The sequence below is a fragment of the Bubalus bubalis genome, chromosome 3, assembly GCF_019923935.1.
Source record: "Bubalus bubalis isolate 160015118507 breed Murrah chromosome 3, NDDB_SH_1, whole genome shotgun sequence".
Classification (NCBI taxonomy): Eukaryota; Metazoa; Chordata; class Mammalia; order Artiodactyla; family Bovidae; genus Bubalus; species Bubalus bubalis.
The window spans coordinates 89,212,088-89,230,511 of record NC_059159.1 but is presented as its reverse complement, the minus strand read 5'-3'; the positions used below and the strand labels follow the sequence as shown (position 1 = coordinate 89,230,511).

At 41.4% G+C, this 18,424-nt stretch overlaps 1 long non-coding RNA gene across 2 annotated transcripts in view; it reads left to right on the top strand.

The window, feature by feature from the left end:
• The window catches only part of LOC123332800, a 63,575-nt gene extending 50,077 nt beyond the window's left edge, over positions 1-13,498 (top strand). Inside the window, exon 5 of one of the 2 annotated variants that reach the window (XR_006549837.1) lies at positions 13,129-13,498. This is a non-coding gene — a long non-coding RNA (uncharacterized LOC123332800). Of the gene's footprint in view, positions 1-13,125 lie in introns of both variants that reach the window. The other variant, XR_006549842.1, reaches the window with a different exon arrangement.
• The last annotated feature ends 4,926 nt before the right edge of the window (positions 13,499-18,424 follow it).

Below are 18,424 nucleotides of genomic sequence, written 5' to 3'. Positions count from 1 at the left end.
GTAGGCATTGTTAGCCTCTTTTAAAGATGGGAAAAATGGAACTCACAGAGGCTAAGAATCTACTCCAAGGCCACACAGCTTGTGAGCAGGAGAGTTGATGAAGTGGTAGAGAAGCCAGCAGAGCCGAAGGTCTCCATCTCTAAAGCTCTTGCTCTTAACCACTGTGTCCTAATGCCCCCATGGGACCTTCTCAGGCCTGTGCCCTACCCCTGCCCACCCCTCTCCTATCCAGATAAAGTGTTAGGATTATCCCCAGTCACCTAATGCTGCCTCCAGGGAAATGAATTGTCAAGCCTAAGAAAAAAGTCCTACCATTTTCTTTGAGAAAAGAGAGGACCCCAGCCCCCTATCTGACCTCAGCTGTTTAGAAAAACCCCACATAAGCCCATCTGAACCCCAGAACTCTGAGAAGGAAAATGAAATTGTTCTTTTAAACCAAAAAGTGTTGGGAAATTTGTTATGCAGAAAAAGACAACCAGAATACTACAGTAATGAATTAGTCCGTCTTCTCCCTAATTCACTCAATATCCATAGTACCTAAAGGTCTATTGCAGAGGTATCTCCAACTTCATTTTATATATATATATATATATATCCCTAAATGTTCCAAACCCACAGAGGACCCCTGACCATTCAATTAAATTTTGTTTTCATGGGTTCAAAGGGCAGTGATTAGAGCTTCTGGAAATTTCTTATCAGCCTTTTCCTTCTGTGTTGCCGCATAATGCAACTGAACAGGCCTAGCTGGAGAGGAGGAGGGGAGAGAGGATTGTTACAGCTCAATTACTGTTGGGGTAGTTCATCTCATGACATTTATACTTCTGACATGTCCAAAGTGACTTTGAATTTGACTTTCCAGATGACCTACCTTGACTGTTAAAGAATACTTCACATCCTGTAGGAAGGCAGGATGTAAATTCTCCAAATGACCAGATGGATCACTAGTAGACAAAAATAAGAATGGAAAATCATATTTTACAAATGCTTCCTATGTGTTCAGGAACTTCCTATGTGCTAGGGACTGTCCATGAATTATCTCATTTGATCCACATTCAAACACCCAAGGGAGTTACACTTCTCCCCATTTTGTAGATGGTAAAACTGACTCAGAGAAGTTGTAATTTAAAGGTAGTTGGAAGAGCCAGGACTTGAACCTCAGTCTGATACCAGCTTTTGTTCTCTTTTTACTCATATGCATCAAATACCCAGAGCCAACCATTATGACTTCACTGGAGATGTCAAAGCCATGTGATGGGATCTTTGCTGCTTCTCTCCGTCCTTCCCTGAGGCAGGGGCCGTTCTTGGACTTGTCTCCAGGTTCAGTTCAGTCACTCAGTCATGTCCGACTTTTTGCGACCCCATGGACTGCAGCACGCCAGGCCTCCCTGTCCATCACCAACTCCTGGAGTTTACTCAAACTCATGTCCATTGAGTCAGTGATGCCATCCAACCATCTCATCCTCTGTCATCCCCTTCTCCTCCTGCCTTCAATCTTTCCCAGCATCAGGGTCTTTTCCAGTGAGTCAGTTCTTCGCATCAGGTGGCCAAAGTATTGGAGTTTCAGCTTCAACATCAGTCCTTCCAATGAATATTCAGGACTGATTTCCTTTAGGATGGACTGGTTGGATCTCCTTGCTGTTCAAGGGACTCTCCAACACCATAGTTCAAAAGCATCAGTTCTTCGGTGCTCAGCTTTCTTTATAGTCCAACTCTCACATCCATATATGACTACTGGAAAAACCATAGCCTTGACTAGACGGACCTTTGTTGGCAAAGTAATGTCTCTGCTTTTTAACATGCTGTCTAGGTTGGTCATAACTTTTCTTCCAAAGAGTAAGCATCTTTTAATTTCATGGCTGCAATCACTATCTGCAGTGATTTTGGAGCCCAAGAAAGTTAAGTCTGCCACTGTTTCCACTGTTTCTCTATCTATTTGCCATGAAGTGATGGGACCAGATGCATGATCTTAGTTTTCTGAATGTTGAACTTTAAGCCAACTTTTTCACTCTCCTCTTTTACTTTCATCAAGAGGCTCTTTATTTCTTCTTCACTTTCTGACATAAGGGTGATGTTATCTGCATATCTGAGGTTATTGATATTTCTCCCAGCAATTTTGATTTCAGCTTGTGCTTCATCCAGCCCAGTGTTTCTCATGATATACTCTGCATAAAAGTTAAATAAGCATGGTGACAATATTCAGCCTCGATGTGCTCCTTTTCCTATTTGGAACCAGTCTGTTGTTCCACGTCCAGTTCTAACTATTGCTTCCTGACCTGCATAAAGATTTCTCAAGACGCATAGTCAATAAAGCAAAAATAGATGTTTTTGTGGAACTCTCTTGCTTTTTCCATGATCCAGCAGATGCTGGCATTTGATCTCTGGTTCCTCTGCCTTTTCTAAAACCAGCTTGAACATCTGGAAGTTCACGGTTCACATATTGTTGAAGCCTGGCTTGGAGAATTTTGAGCATTACTTTGCTAGCATGTGAGATGAGTGCAATTGTGCGGTAGTTTGAGCATTCTTTGGCATTGCTTTTCTTTGGGATTGGAATGAAAACTGACCTTTTCCAGTCCTGTGGCCACTGCTGAGTTTTCCAAATTTGCTGGCATATTGAGTGCAGCACTTTCACAGCATCATCTTTTAGGATTTGAAATAGCCCAGCTGGAATTCCATCACCTCCACTAGCTTTGTTCATAGTGATGCTTCCTAAGGCCCACTTGACTTTGGATTCCAGCATGTCTGGCTCTAGATGAGTGATTACACCATCGTGATTATCTGGGTCATAAAGATCTGTTTTGTACAGTTCTTCTGTATATTCTTGCCACCTCCTCTTAATATCTTCTGCTTCTGTTAGGTCCCTACCATTTCTGTCCTTTATTGATCCTATCTGCATGAAATGTTCCCTTGTTATCTCTAATTTTCTTGAAGAGATCTCTAGTCTTTTCCGTTATATTCCCATTTTATTGTTTCCCATTCTATTCTATTGTTTCCAGGAGTGCATGGCTATCATTGAACCAAATATGTGGTGCATGGGTAAGAGCTTGTGCTATGCTCTATTCTCTCCTGTATCCAAATCCAGGATGCTGCTTGCCTGCCCTGGGGGGACATGTATATCTGCTAGTGTTCCTGCTCCCTCGGGTGGACATCACTTCCAGTTATGAGCTCGTGGGCCATCATCATGTTTCTAATGGTTTGGTTATTCAGAGCAGAATCCTACATGACTATGGCTCTTCATATACAGAGAAAATAGAGGCCTTTGTACATGAACATTCTGGTGCCACATTTTGGTGCCATTCTTTATGGTGCCACTAGTCTCTACCCCCTCCCACCCCAGCCACACACTCATCATAGCAGAAAGCTTCCAGTCACAGCTTAGATGCACAGCCATATAGCTCTCATTAGCTATTACTCCATAAATAGACTAGAATTTCTCACAAACTTCCCCACTCCTTATATTCTGATGGTGACATGCCTTTCTTTTACTACTTCAAGCTAACTCAGTCACTTACAGTTTTAAATATGGTTAATTCTGAATTTGGTGTTTTCAATGCAATCCAAATCCTGACGACTTTTTTGGCCTGGAGGAAATGTTCTTGTCCATGTGTTGTCTTTTGATCTTTACTGACCATGGCTTTGCTGCCCCATGCTTCCAGGCTGTGGCCATCGCCTCTGTGCTTTCTGTACCCTCTGCTGAAGCACCTGTGGCTGGAGTGGTTTTTAGATCTTCTGGCCCCCACATATCCTTGCCACCTAGTTCTGCTTTGGCTCAGTAACATGGCCTACCTGAGACTCAACTCCACCTCATCAGGCTCCTCTGGGTTGTCCCCTCTCCCTGAACTTCCCAGGGCTCCAGCTGGCACAGGGACTCCCTTTTATCATGGAACATGGTGGTAATCATTGCTGTTGCTCACCAATAATCTCTGAATTACACTCATTGAGCCCCTGATATGTGGCTGGGGCCTTGTGATTCATTTGAAGAATAAACAAGAATGAGATGGGTCAAGATAAACATCTGATTGTCTGGGCAAGACCGTCCTGAATCCTATTCACCTGCCAGGGCAATTCACTTTGTTCAAGATGGCTGTTGCATCATCAGTCTTGGGTCCCTGAGTGTTGAAATGGACTGACCTCCCTGCCAACTGGTGATGGTCATGTAATGTGTGCAAAAAAAAAAAAAAAAAATTAAGTTTTTTAAGATTTCAGGGCTGTTTGTTACGGGACTTTCCCTCACAACCCACAGGAGTCCAGGACTATTTCTCGGGTCGTGGGAGGGGAGCGAGTCCCTGTCCTGCCCCAACGCCAGCCTCCTGTGCCATTGTTGCTGTGGTGTTTTCTCCGCTCTGTCTCTCCATGGTGACTGAGGCGCTTCCGTTCCTTAAGCCGATCTGGATATTTCCATCCTGTCTCCATGCCCCTCCTGGTTTTGACCTTGAGGAATGAGGCAAAGAGCAGGTCCTCTGGCCAATTTTAGGCTCTCTTCTGTAATCCTAAGATTTCCTCTCAGCCAAAGAAAGACCTTTACCTCCTTCCTGTGTGAGGGAAATACTTACTTTGCTTCATATCCCACCTCCTTCCTATGGCCTCCTCCTGCCATCCTATGACTGGTTTATAGGCCTATGTTCTCATCTTCCAGGTTTGCTCCACACTGTCCAGCCCAAGTTTTTCCCTTTCTTTTTTAAAAATGTATTTTATTGAAGTATAATTAACTTACAGTGTTGTGTTAATTTCTGCTGTACTACAAAGAGATTCAGTTACATATACATTCTTCTTCATATTCTTTTCCTTTATGGTTTATCACGGGATATTGAATATAGTTCCCTGTGCTATACAATCAGTTCAGTTCAGTTGCTCAGTCATATCTGACTCTTGTGACCCCATGGACTGTAGCATGCCAGGCTTGCCTGTCCTTCACCAACTCTCAGAGCTTGCTCAAACTCATGTCCATCGAGTCAGTGATACCATCCAACCATCTCATCCTCTGTCATCCCCTTCTCCTCCCACCTTCAATCTTTCCCAGCATCAGGGTCTTTTCCAATGAATCAGTTTTTCGCATCAGGTGGCCAAAGCATTGGAGTTTCAGCTTCAGCATCAGTCCTTCCAATGAATATTCAGGACTGATTTCCTTTAAGATGGACTGGTTGGATCTCCTTGCTCTCCAAGGATGACTGGAGAGCATTTAGGATGCTGGTTTACAATAGGACATTGTTGTTTAACCATTTTATATACACAAGCTTACACTGAACTGAACTGAACTGAAGCTTACATTTCCTAACCCCAGCCTCCCACTCCACCCCTCCTTCTTAGCAACCACCAGGTCTATTCTATATGTCTGTAAATCTATTTCTGTTTTATAAATAAGTTCATTTGTATCTGTTTTTAGATCTCAGATATAAATGATATCATATGATATTTGTCTTTCTCTGTCTGACTTACTTCACTTAGTATGTAATCTCTAGGTCCATCCATATTGTTGCAAATGGCATTATTTCATTCTTTCTTTATGACTGTAGTATTCCATGATCTATATAGACCCCATCTTCTTTATCCATTCATCTGTTGATGGATATTTAGGTTGTCTCCAAGCCTTGGCTATTGTAAATAGTCCAAGCTTTTCTCTTTACCCAGCTCTTACAATAAAAAACACCTGAATCTTCAGACCTGCCTTTACCCTGGACTTGAGAAGCTATATTTTGAAACTGAAAGGTGAGTTTCCCCACTGATGACAGTGAGTAAGAAAGCCATCTCTCCTACCTGGCAGGTAGAGGAAGAGGAATAGAAAAGACATTAAAAAGATAAACCATCATTCAGCACTGCAACCTCACACGTCTACATCTGCACACCCATACCCAGCCCTGCTCCTTCCCTGCCATCAGAGCTCTGGTCCCAGTCCAGCCTTGTCTCTCATTGTCTTCCTGTATCTGCAATTTCTCCCTCTTTACTGGTTCTGTGCCCTCATCATTATGTCACCTTTACATTTTTCCGGTGAAATTAATTAAGCAAGGAGGCTGTAAGACTGAGGGGCTTCTCTTGTCTCAGCAGCCTATGTAAGCAAATTAAAACCCAAGCCTAAAATGCCTCAAGGTTTAGAAAATGAAACCGAAGGACAGCCAATCATGAACAGTCAACAAGCCTTTCCTGCATAAGGTGGCTGTTTAAGTTAGAGCCGATCAAATGATTTCCTAGTTTGGCTTCTGTCATCCTGTCTATAAAAGTCTTGACCTGACTGTTGCCAGTGGAGTGCTTATAACCACCCTAGTTTGCAGTTGCCCAGTTTGGGGCTGTTCAGTTCCTCCCGCTTCTCTGGCCATTTCTCTACCTCCCTAGTGAGTTCAAAAAGACTGTCCATATAAACTCTTACATTTTTGAATATACCTTAGCTGCTCTTTCAACATCCCCTTCAAAAACCTACAAACAAAAAGTCAACAAAATGCCCTCCCAAGCACGTGTCCATGTCTCTCACCGTATCCTCCACAGGTTTCTTGAAAGAGGAGCACGCTCGCCATGTACTCCTCACTCCCATCTTCTTCCATCTTGGCTCCCGAGTCCAGTGGGCACATGTCAGCCTCATCTCCCTGGACCTCTCAACAGGATTTGCTCTCCTTGACCACTGGCCTTTCAAAACTCCTCCCCTGACCCAGGCTTTCCTGGGTTTCCTCCCATTTCTCTGGCCATTTCTCCACCTCTCTAGTGAGTTCCTCCACCTCTGTATACGCTTTTGAGGTTGCTGTTGCCTGGGTTCTGCCTGAGGCTCTCTTTTCTGTTTACATCCTCCCCCAAGCACTTAGAGACCACCAGATGTACTCTACACATCTGTCTTCCAACCCTTTGAGTCTCTTCTTTGCTCCTAGACACATGCCTCCTTAGCCTACTGATGGAAGGCAGGGTGAAGGGACGGTGCCCCTCTCTGGGCAGTCAGTGCTGATGGGGTTTGCTGGCAGGGGTGTTCTCTGTGCTCTGAGAGGCCTGTCTTTGTCATCAGCACACCTGTGATCCTGCTGCTTCCATATCCCACTGTTTCTTACTGGAATAAATGTGATCTCTTTCATTATCCACTCCCTGGTGGTAACAACTCTGCTGTTTCCAAGATCTTTAGTGCTCTCCTATCCAACAAGCTGAAGATTTTTTGCTCTCTGAGGTCTCAGCATTCCTTTCAGAGAGAATTGCACGATTTGCCTGGGACGGGGGGTGTCAGTGGTGGGGAAAGAAGGCTGCCTCATTTAGGCCTTGTCACAGGAGCCCAGCACTGACCACATTTGGGTGTTGGTGGCCTCTGTGTAGGGTGACTCCTCCTAACATCACTGGCCCTGTCTAGCCTTACAAGCTTTGCACCAGCACTTCCTTCTGCCAGGAACATTCTTTGCTTCTCTCTCTCTACTTTCTTCAGGCCTCTGCTCAAGGCTCACCTGTCTGACTGTCCTGTGTTACCTAGCACCTCTCAATCCTCTTCATCTCCTTCATCTGACACATTTTAATCTATTTGTCTATTGTCCTCTTTTCTCTATTGGAATGGGCTTCCCCCGATGGTTCAACAAGTGAAGAATCCACCAGCAATGCAGGAGACACAGGAATACAGGTTTGATCCCTGGGTCAGGAAGATCCCCTGGAGGAGGAAAATGGCAACCCACTCCAGTATTCTTCCCTGGGAAATCCCATGGACAGAGGAGCCTGGCCAGCTATATAGTCCATGGGGTTGCAAAGAGTTGGACACAACTGAGCAACTAAGCACAAGTCCTCTATTGGAATATACCCTCCATCACTACAGGAGTTTTACAACTTTGTTCAATGCTAAATCCTGTCTCTGGCAGTGCCTAGCATGCTCAGTACATGTGTTTAATGGATAAATGGATGAATGAGTGAATCATAATATCTCTTCCCATGGGAATAAGTGATTTAGGGCTGTAGATTTTAAACAGCGCTAGATAAACCAAGTCAGAAACCTGGGATTCACACTTGACTGTTTTTTCTCCCCAGTCTTCAGTATCATTCGATTAGTTCTGTCCATTGGATGCCCTTGAACTTGGCCCCACCTCTCTGCCCTCATTCCCAGTCCAGATGCACAGCATCTTTCACCAAGTTACAGCCAGGGCCTCATGCCTGTTTCCTCTGACTTTAGTTCTTCACCCTCCAAATCAGCTTTCGCACTTAGCCACTGGATGCTGCTGACACCCAAAGCAGCGGATGGCACTCCCTGGATTAAAGGACTTCAAAGACTTCTCATTTCCTCCAGGGGAAAACCAACCTCTTTTGCACATACAACACTTGAGATCTGGCTCCCTCGGCACTGAGCAGCCCTGTCTGTCATGGCTTTTCCCTGGACTCGGAGCTCCACATCCACCCAAGTACCCCTGCCTCCGCCCTCCACCTGCATCTGTTTCAGCAACCAGAGCATTCCAGACAGAGGGGGAATCGTGGAGTAGGAGGAGCCCTCCTGACCAGAGAGTCTTCACAGACACCAAAACAAACTCAAAAACAAGACCTGAGGCTTCTGCTTCTTCAGTCCATCCCCCTTCTATATTCAAGGAGGGCTCTGTGCTTCTCTCTGCCACTGAGACGTTTATAACACTGCATTTTAATTGTCTGCTTGTTATTCTTTCTCGCCCATCAGCTGGTGAGCTCCAACACACGTTTTAATGTGTGGTTTGTACACTCAGTCTCAGAGGGAGGCTTGAGCATGGGAGCCACAGAGGAAATGATGGTTGAAAAGATGATGAATGAATACAACTTTAACAAACACATTAATTTCATTTGTGTAAGCTGGATGGAAAATGTAATTTTTAAAAATACAGGAAAAAACTAAGTTACATAAAAATAACTTCTCTTCCTAGGTAACAGTTTCATATTTTACATGCTGCTGCTCCAGAGTATGCGTTATTATTGCAGGCATTGGTCTGTATGTGCGTCCATACCTGCCTTTAAGAGTGAATGTTTCTAGTACAGAATGCAGGAAAACATAACTCGCCATCCTGAAAGAAATCATCAGCTTGATGAACAGGCATTTAATTTGGGGGCTTTGAAGACTGAAGTGCGTTTAGTGTATTCCTGGTGCAGGTGTGGGGCCAGTGGGGCAGCACTTTCTCTGGGGCATGTCCCCAGCATCCCTCCTTCCTACCCTGGGGTGGACGGCACTTAGAAACGGAAGTGGTTATACAATCTCCAAGGTCTACTTAATCTTTGGCCTAGTTATTGAATTTGCCAAAAAGGAGACCAATTAATTCCAGGTGTGAGGCTGGAGTCTCTGATGTGGAACTTCCCCAATGGGAAGTTGGCTCACACCTGCTTGCAAATGGCTCCAGCATCATTATCGAGCTTCTCTCTTGCCTTTGGGCTGGGAAGCGAATTCTGCTCACTTGTTTTATTTCAAAGTCAGTGTCCCATATGTTCTTGAGAATCAAGTATGCATTTGGTAATTTTTTTTTTCATAATGTGAGAATTTGGTGCTATTTGGGTCATACAATTTAAGGCAAGAAATGACCCTCTGAAAGATTAGCTCTCGAAGTATACTTTTATTGGAAAAAAAAAAGCATTTCCCTTTCACTAGTTAAAAAAGAAATCTGTGTTGATGAAACCGTTCTTTCCCCTCACTCATGCAGTGACCCTTTTTGCCCAAATGGGTGATTTGTCCCCAGAGAAAATGATGTAACAGTTTTTTTCTCCATAAAGGAGCATAAAGTTAAAACTGGGATAAATCTCATATGCTCTAAAACCCATTTCTTAATGCTTTCCAGTATAGAACACTCTTCTTATGCACCCTTGCAATGTCCCCAATTACAGTATTCCTTTTTAGAACCCCTGGGAAAACCAGGTTTACTGTTAGTCTTACAGACTTATGGATCCATGTTTTCATTCTCAATCAAGAATTATGGTGAATTCTCAGCAGCAGACGTAAATACAGGGAATAAACATTGTTCATTCTTTAAAAAGCTCTCTGAAGTATCAAATGTAACATGAAATTCATGGCAGCAAGAAGGCAACCCCAGCACCCTAAATGCCTATGGCTTATTCTGTTCCCCTAACTCCTGCCAGGCCCTTGATCCCTGAGGTTTAAACAGGGGCCTGTGACCTCAGACTTGAACTTTGGGGAAATTGTCCCCACCCACATATAAAGAGCATCTATGAGCGGAACATGAGGATTTGATTAGGAAATGTGTTCAGGAGGTTGGACAGCTACATACCAAGAAATATACTCTTATTCTTACATAGTGTATAAAACTAGTGAACAGTTTAGGGTTGGTTAAGAAATATTGCAATTCTATAGCATAGAATGTGGACTCCTCAAAAGAGAAACTAGTGTTATTTATAGCACTAGAGTCTAACTTAAAATTTAAATGTATTTAAGAGCAGAATCAGGTAAATGTGCATTTTATGTTTCATAAAGATCACAATTATAAACCAGGTAACAATCTTTTATTTCTAAATGTCAAGATGAACTTCACAGACTATATCCTTTTTGGAACTCTAATAAAACTGGAATATTTTTGTAATACTAACAAGGAACAATGTAACTATGAAACCACATTCTTATATTCTGTCCAGAGTCTTTATTCTGAGCATCCGATTTCCTAAAATTCCCTAAGATCCTTGTACGATGCATGCTTCTAATCAAGTAACTCCTAACTCTTATAATGGAGGATAACATAAAACATGAAACAATATGGCAATGATTGTGAAAGAAAAGAGACCTGTTTAGACATTAATTTAAAAAATACACCAAAAAACCTTAAAGGTAGCTGATAATATTGGTGACAGTTTGCTAAATACAACCCGAGCTCCTGCTTCAAGATTAAATTTATTTAGGAAGGTTTAGCATTTGGTCCTTTGTAAACTTTAGATGATGCGAGTCTGAAGTGATAAATAAAATTCTTTTGCCTAGAGGTTCCTGAGAGACCGGGGCCTATAACATAGATTTGTCAGTGCAGCTGTGAACCCACAAGAAGTGCGGGGAAGAAAAGCGTTAGAAATAGTGGGGACACTGTTGCTACATAATAGTTCTTTCAAAAGCATTGGAAGTTTAACTATAAGTCATTGTAGTCTTCATACATAATTTAGCCACTAATTGTTTGGTAATTGATGTTCTTAAAATCAATAGTAAGATACATTTCCACAGTCTTCCCTCTGACAGTAAAGAAAGCCCTTTGTTTCAATTAGTAGGGGTTAGTGATTTTGGAAACTTGACCCTCTGGATAGGAATATCAAGGAAAAGAGTGAGACCTATGTTATGGAAGGTTGCCAGTGTTTATTTCACAGCTCCTTACATTGTGCATATCACATGCGTCACATTCTTTTGGAATGAGGTGGCGCATAGGCACAATTTAATAAAATGCTTGGGCGTAATTGAGCAAAGACTTGTTTCAAATATTGGTTTGCAGAAAATTCTCCTCTCTGATAATATTTCTAGATTTCTACTTATTTATAAGCTTTGTTTACTTGTAAGTTTTTTTTTTGCATCCTTTCCTATTTTAGCTGAATTAAAAACAACAACATTATTTCTTTGGAAAACGCAATATGCTCCACTGAGTCCCTGCAGGAATACAGAAAATGTCCTTAGAAGTGGGGCAGGGAGATGTGTCAGCTGGGGCTTTGGATACTCATGTTTTTAAGCAGACGTTCTCTTCATTTTAAGTGGCCCTATGATTAAAGTACCAGTAGAAAGTAAAGGTGTTTTCAAAATTGTATATACATTCAATGAGTCATCCTGTATGCATCGTGGACATGTACCTTTAAGTCTCAGGAAAGACCTGGGAATTCTTGATTTCATCTGCAATATGAACACTTGTTAGTCCTGAAAGGTCTTCTCAAGTTCAGTTCGTCTTTAATTGCCTGTTTTTTCTACTTTCCTTGTTATTAACACATTTCCTTTCTTCCTTTTGCTGTGTTGTTTTTGCTTTTCTTTTATTCCTTCCACCTTCCCTCTAAAGGAGAGTCTTGCTGGCTGTGTATCCCAGGAGCCATAAATCCTCTCGTTGGCCTGCTCAAATATCCTGCTCACTCCCCTCTTCAATATTTCAGACCCTTCCCCAGCATTCTCTTGGTCTGTGGAGCACTTGGCTTGTTGGAGAGGAAGGCAAGATGTGCTTCTTTTTCTTTTGGAGGTAAACTGAGAACAATCTTCCAGAAAATCACTCTTCCTCTCCACCTCTTCATTGTCATCTGTGAACATCTCCTTTCCAAAAGCAAAAATAATAGCCCCTAACCTGGCAGGTACACTGCCTTCTAAGTTGAGATCACCAGAGTTTTTGAATTCAGTGTTAATATGGCAAAGCAATCCTTTTTTATCCTCCCAGTTTTACTGAGATGTAATTGACAGACAGCACTGTATAAAATTTAAGGGGTACAGCATAATGATTTGACTTACATATATGATGAAGTGATTTCCACAAGTTTAGTGAACATTCATCATCTCATATAGATACAAAATTAAAAAAAAAAACAAAATATTTTTCCCTTGTGATGAGAACTCTTAGGATTTACTCTCTCAACAACATTCCTCTGTAACATTTTGCAGCAGTGTTCACTGTAGTTCTCATATGTTGTCCGTTACATTTCTAGGACTTTCTAAATGTATTCCAAACCTGTAGGCACATTAACAAGATTATGTTAGGTGCCTCTGAGCGAGAGTGAAGAAACATCACTCAGGAGTGTCAGATGGTAACTTTACTGACATCTGCTTCAAGAAACAGAGAGCTGTTTCTTTCTTCTGAGTATCCCTAGGCAAGAAAATATTCCCAAGAATTGGGGTGGGCATGTCAGAGGCATGCTGTTACTAGAGCTCTGGGGTCTCCTTATCCATGCTCAGGGCTGGGAACAATAGGGCACTTGGTCTCACATTATGGTTTGCCTGTATTTAGCTATATGTCCATTACAACAAGCTGGGGGTTCTCTGTTGGCCGACTTTTCTGATTCTGTAGTAGAATCCCAGGAAGTTATCAAGACACCAGGGAGAGAGGAACTTTCCCGTGGTCCAGTGGTGAAGAGTCCAGTGCAGGGAGCACAGACCCCTGGTCAGGAAACTAAGGTCCAGTGTGCCTCAGGGTGGTACTAAAAAATAAAAAAAATAAAAAGGCCTTTCTAAAAAATATTACTAAAAGACACCAGGGAGCGAACTAACTGTTCCTTGATTCATTTAAGCAGATGACTCTGTGGTCAGCTTCAGTGACATGTGTGCGCCTTGAATGTGGAGTGGAAGAAGGGAGAAGGCCACCAGACTGTGTGGGCCACGTGGACCTGGGCAACAACCGGCATGGAGGGATGAGTTGGGGACCAGATGCTCCCACCCTCCCCCGGTACAAAGACTTCCCTTATTGTGTTGGCAGAAGTTGCTGGAATTATGGGAGCCTGAGAAAGAAATTAAATTTTGTTAAATAAAGTTTAAAAAATATATATATATTTAGAATATCTTAGAAGTAGATAAGATAGATACTTACTACATTCATGTGTTTGGCATTTTGTTGTAGTTTAACAATAGTGACTTTTATTTATAAAAGTAATAAATCCTTAACAACAAATAATAATAATTATAAAAATTTTATTAAATAAATTGAATATTTAATATCAAATAAATTTTATTATACTTCATTATAAAATAAATAAAATAATTTTATTACAAAATAATTTTATTAAATAAATCAAATATTTATTAAAAGCAATAACTAATATAAAATAATAATAATAATAATAAAAAGAAACAAAGAAAAAAAGCAACAAATCTTACCAAATACCATCCCTTAGAAAGAACCTATATTGACAGTCTGGACACATCTCTTTGGGTAATCAGAGGTATTTAAAAATGGGATCACACTGTATGTAATGGGGCTTCCCTGGTGGTGCAGACAGTAAAGAATCTGCCTGCAATGCATGAGACCCAGGTTTGATCCCTTGGTCAGGAAGATCCCCTGGAGGAGGGCATGGCAACCCACTCTAGTATTCTTGTCTGGAGAACCCCCAAGGACAGAGGAGCCTGTCAGGCTACAGTCCATGGGGTAACGAAGAGTCAGACACAACTGATAACTAAGCACACACTAGATGTGCTGTATTTAAGAAGGATTAACTTGACTTTAACACAGGAAAAATGGTACTGAAGCAAAACTAAAGGAATTGCTATACTCCACATAACTGTTTCTTTACCATTAAGAGATACTAACTTGCATAAGATTCCTTAAAAGTAAAAGGAGAAAAGGGAAGGGAAAGGGAAGTCGCTCAGTCGTGTCCGACTCTTAGCGACCCCATGGACTGCAGCCCACCAGGCTCCTCCGTCCATGGGATTTTCCAGGCAAGAGTACTGGAGTGGGGTACCATTGCCTTCTCTGAAAAGGAGAAAATGAGGCCTAAATAATTGCATTTGATTTGATAAAATATCAACTGATTCCTTGATAGGAAAGATGAGATTGGTGTTTTTGTACTTTTTTCCACTCTACTGCCCTCAAATTTAAATTGACTTTAGTGACTCTGGACTTGGCCATGTGACCTACTTTGTTCTGTGAATTGTGACGGAGCCTGACATATGCCTCTTCTAAGCAAAAGGTTTTAATTCAAATGTGTGTTTTGGCTTGAGACATCTGGCTTTAGCCCTCCACAATGCAAACAGCATGTTCAGAAGAGGGGTTGGTCTTTCGGTCTGGTTTCAGCAAGAAGAAAACACGTGGCAATGGACCCCACTGATTCACAGCCCTTATCTAACATGAGCAAGATGCACATGTTTGCCAGTAGGATATGGAGTTTGTTTGTTACAGCATCAAAAATAGTAACTACATTTAAAAAAGTTTATGTATTTATATTCTGCAGTATAAACAAGAATTTTCCAGTTGTTTAGCTTTAGCTTTGTATTAAAATGGATTTAGTGTTTAGTATCAGTTCTTTTGCTTAAGCCACCTCCATTTCTGAATGGTTTGTTTTGATTCAGCTCTTGATGAGTAGATTTCGTCATAACACACATTTTTCTAAAAGAGCTCAACGTTGCTATATATTTTGGGCTTTTTCAAGTTTGTGAATACCTTCTTGTGGCCCTCGTCTACTGGACATTTGACATGACGTTGAAGTCGCTCAGTTGTGTCCGACTCTTTGTGACCCCATGGACTGTAGCCTACCAGGCTCCTCCATCCATGGAATTTTCCAGGCAAGAGTACTGGAGTGGGTTGCCATTTCCTTCTCCAGGAGATCTTCCAGACCCAGGGATCGAACCTGGGTCTCCCTCATTGCAGGCAGATGCTTTACCATCTGAGCCCTTGTCTACTGGAATACCAACTTAACTAGGTATGATGCTGTCACCCATTTTCTTTCGCAACAGTGTGTAAAGATTCTTTTCTCCCTATCTTTGCGTGTGTGCTCAGTTGCTTCAATTGTGTTTGACTCTTTGTTGATCCTATAGACTGTAGCCCACCAGGCTCTTCTGTCCATGGGGTTTTCCAGGCAAGAATACTGGAATGGGTTGCTGTGCCCTCCTCCAGGGGATCTGCCTGATGCAGGGATGAAACCTGTGTCTCTTGTGTCTCCTGCATTAGCAGGTGGGTTCCTTGCCACTAGCAGCACCTAGGTGGGGTGGCGAGGCGGCCGGGGGTGGGAGGGGTGGAAACACTTATTTGTTGTCTTTTTGACAATAGCCATTATGACAGATGTGAAGTAATATCTCACTGTGGTTTTAATTTGCATTTCCCTCATGATTGAAGATGATTTCATCCATTGTTAAAGATGATTAGTGATGTTGAGCATCTTTTTTTTTTTAATTTTATTTTACTTTTAAACTTTACATAATTGTATTAGTTTTGCCAAATATCAAAATGAATCCGCCACAGGTATACATGTGTTCCCCATCCTGAACCCTCCTCCCTCCTCCCTCCCCATATCATTCCCTCTGGGTCGTTCCAGTGCACTAGCCCCAAGCATCCAGTATAGTGCATAGAACCTGGACTGGCAACTCGTTTCATACATGATATTTTACATGTTTCAATGCCATTCTCCCAAATCTTCCCACCCTCTCCCTCTCCCACAGAGTCCATAAGACTGTTCTATACATCAGTGTCTCTTTTGCTGTCTCGTACACAGGGTTATTGTTACCATCTTTCTAAATTCCATATATATGCATTAGTATACTGTATTGGTGTTTTTCTTTCTGGCTTACTTCATTCTGTATAATAGGCTCCAGTTTCACCCACCTCATTAGAACTGATTCAAATGTATTCTTTTAATGGCTGAGTAATACTCCATTGTGTATAGGTACCACTGCTTTCTTATCCATTCATCTGCTGATGGACATCTAAGTTGCTTTCATGTCCTGGCTATTATAAACAGTGCTGCAATGAACATTGGGGTACACGTGTCTCTTTCCCTTCTGGTTTCCTCAGTGTGTATGCCCAGCAGTGGGATTGCTGGGTTGTATGGCAGTTCTATTTCCAGTTTTTTAAGGAATCTCCACACTGTTCTCCATAGTGGCTGTACTAGTTTGCATTCCCACCAACAGTGGAAGAGGGTTCCCTTTGCTCCACACCCTCTCCAGCATTTATTACTTGTAGACTTTTGGATCACAGCCATTCTGACTGGTGTGAAATGGTACCTCATAGTGGTTTTGATTTGCATTTCTCTGATAATGAGTGATGTTGAGCATCTTTTCATGTGTTTGTTAGCCATCTGTATGTCTTCTTTGGAGAAACGTCTGTTTAGTTCTTTGGCCCATTTTTTGATTGGGTCATTTATTTTTCTGGAGTTGAGCTGTAGGAGTTGCTTGTATATTTTTGAGATTAGTTGTTTGTCAGTTGCTTCACTTGCTATTATTTTATCCCATTCTGAAGGCTGTCTTTTCACCTTGCTAATAGTTTCCTTTGTTGTGCAGAAGCTTTTAAGGTTAATTAGATCCCATTTGTTTATTTTTGCTTTTATTTCCAATATTCTGGGAGGTGGGTCATAGAGGATCCTGCTGTGATGTATGTCAGAGAGTGTTTTGCTTATGTTCTCCTCTAGGAGTTTTATAGTTTCTGGTCTTACGTTTAGATCTTTAATCCATTTTGAGTTTATTTTTGTGTATGGTGTTACAAAATGTTCTAGTTTCATTCTTTTACAAGTGGTTGACCAGATTTCCCAGCACCACTTGCTAAAGAGATTGTCTTTAATCCATTGTATATTCTTGCCTCCTTTGTCAAAGATAAGGTGTCCATATGTGCGTGGATTTATCTCTGGGCTTTCTATTTTGTTCCATTGATCTATATTTCTGTCTTTGTGCCAGTACCATACTGTCTTGATAACTGTGGCTTTGTAGTAGAGCCTGAAGTCAGGTAGGTTGATTCCTCCAGTTCCATTCTTCTTTCTCAAGATCGCTTTGGCTATTTGAGGTTTTTTGTATTTCCATACAAATTGTGAAATTATTTGTTCTAGCTCTGTGAAGAATACTGTTGGTAGCTTGATAGGGATTGCATTGAATCTATAAATTGCTTTAGGTAGTATACTCATTTTCACTATATTGATTCTTCCAATCCATGAACATGGTATATTTCTCCATCTATTAGTGTCCTCTTTGATTTCTTTCACCAGTGTTTTATAGTTTTCTATATATAGGTCTATAGTTTCTTTAGGTAGATATATTCCTAAGTATTTTATTCTTTCCGTTGCAATGGTGAATGGAATTGTTTCCTTAATTTCTCTTTCTGTTTTCTCATTATTAGTGTATAGGAATGCAAGGGATTTCTGTGTGTTGATTTTATATCCTGCAACTTTACTATAGTCATTGATTAGTTCTAGTAATTTTCTGGTGGAGTCTTCAGGGTTTTCTATGTAAAGGATCATGTCATCTGCAAATAGTGAGAGTTTTACTTCTTCTTTTCCAATTTGGATTCCTTTTATTTCTTTTTCTGCTCTGATTGCTGTGGCCAAAACTTCCAAAACTATGTTGAATAGTAATGGTGAAAGTGGGCACCCTTGTCTTGTTCCTGACTTTAGAGGAAATGCTTTCAATTTTTCACCATTGAGGATAATGTTTGCTGTGGGTTTGTCATATATAGCTTTTATTATGTTGAGGTATGTTCCTTCTATTCCTGCTTTCTGGAGAGTTTTGATCATAAATGGATGTTGAATTTTGTCAAAGGCTTTCTCTGCATCTATTGAGATAATCATATGGTTTTTATTTTTCAATTTGTTAATGTGGTGTATTACATTGATTGATTTGCGGATATTGAAGAATCCTTGCATCCCTGGGATAAAGCCCACTTGGTCATGGTGTATGATCTTTTTAATGTGTTGTTGGATTCTCATTGCTAGAATTTTGTTAAGGATTTTTGCATCTATGTTCATCAGTGATATTGGCCTGTAGTTTTCTTTTTTTGTGGGATCTTTGTCAGGTTTTGGTATTAGGGTGATGGTGGCCTCGTAGAATGAGTTTGGAAGTTTACCTTCCTCTGCAATTTTCTGGAAGAGTTTGAGCAGGATGGGTGTTAGCTCTTCTCTA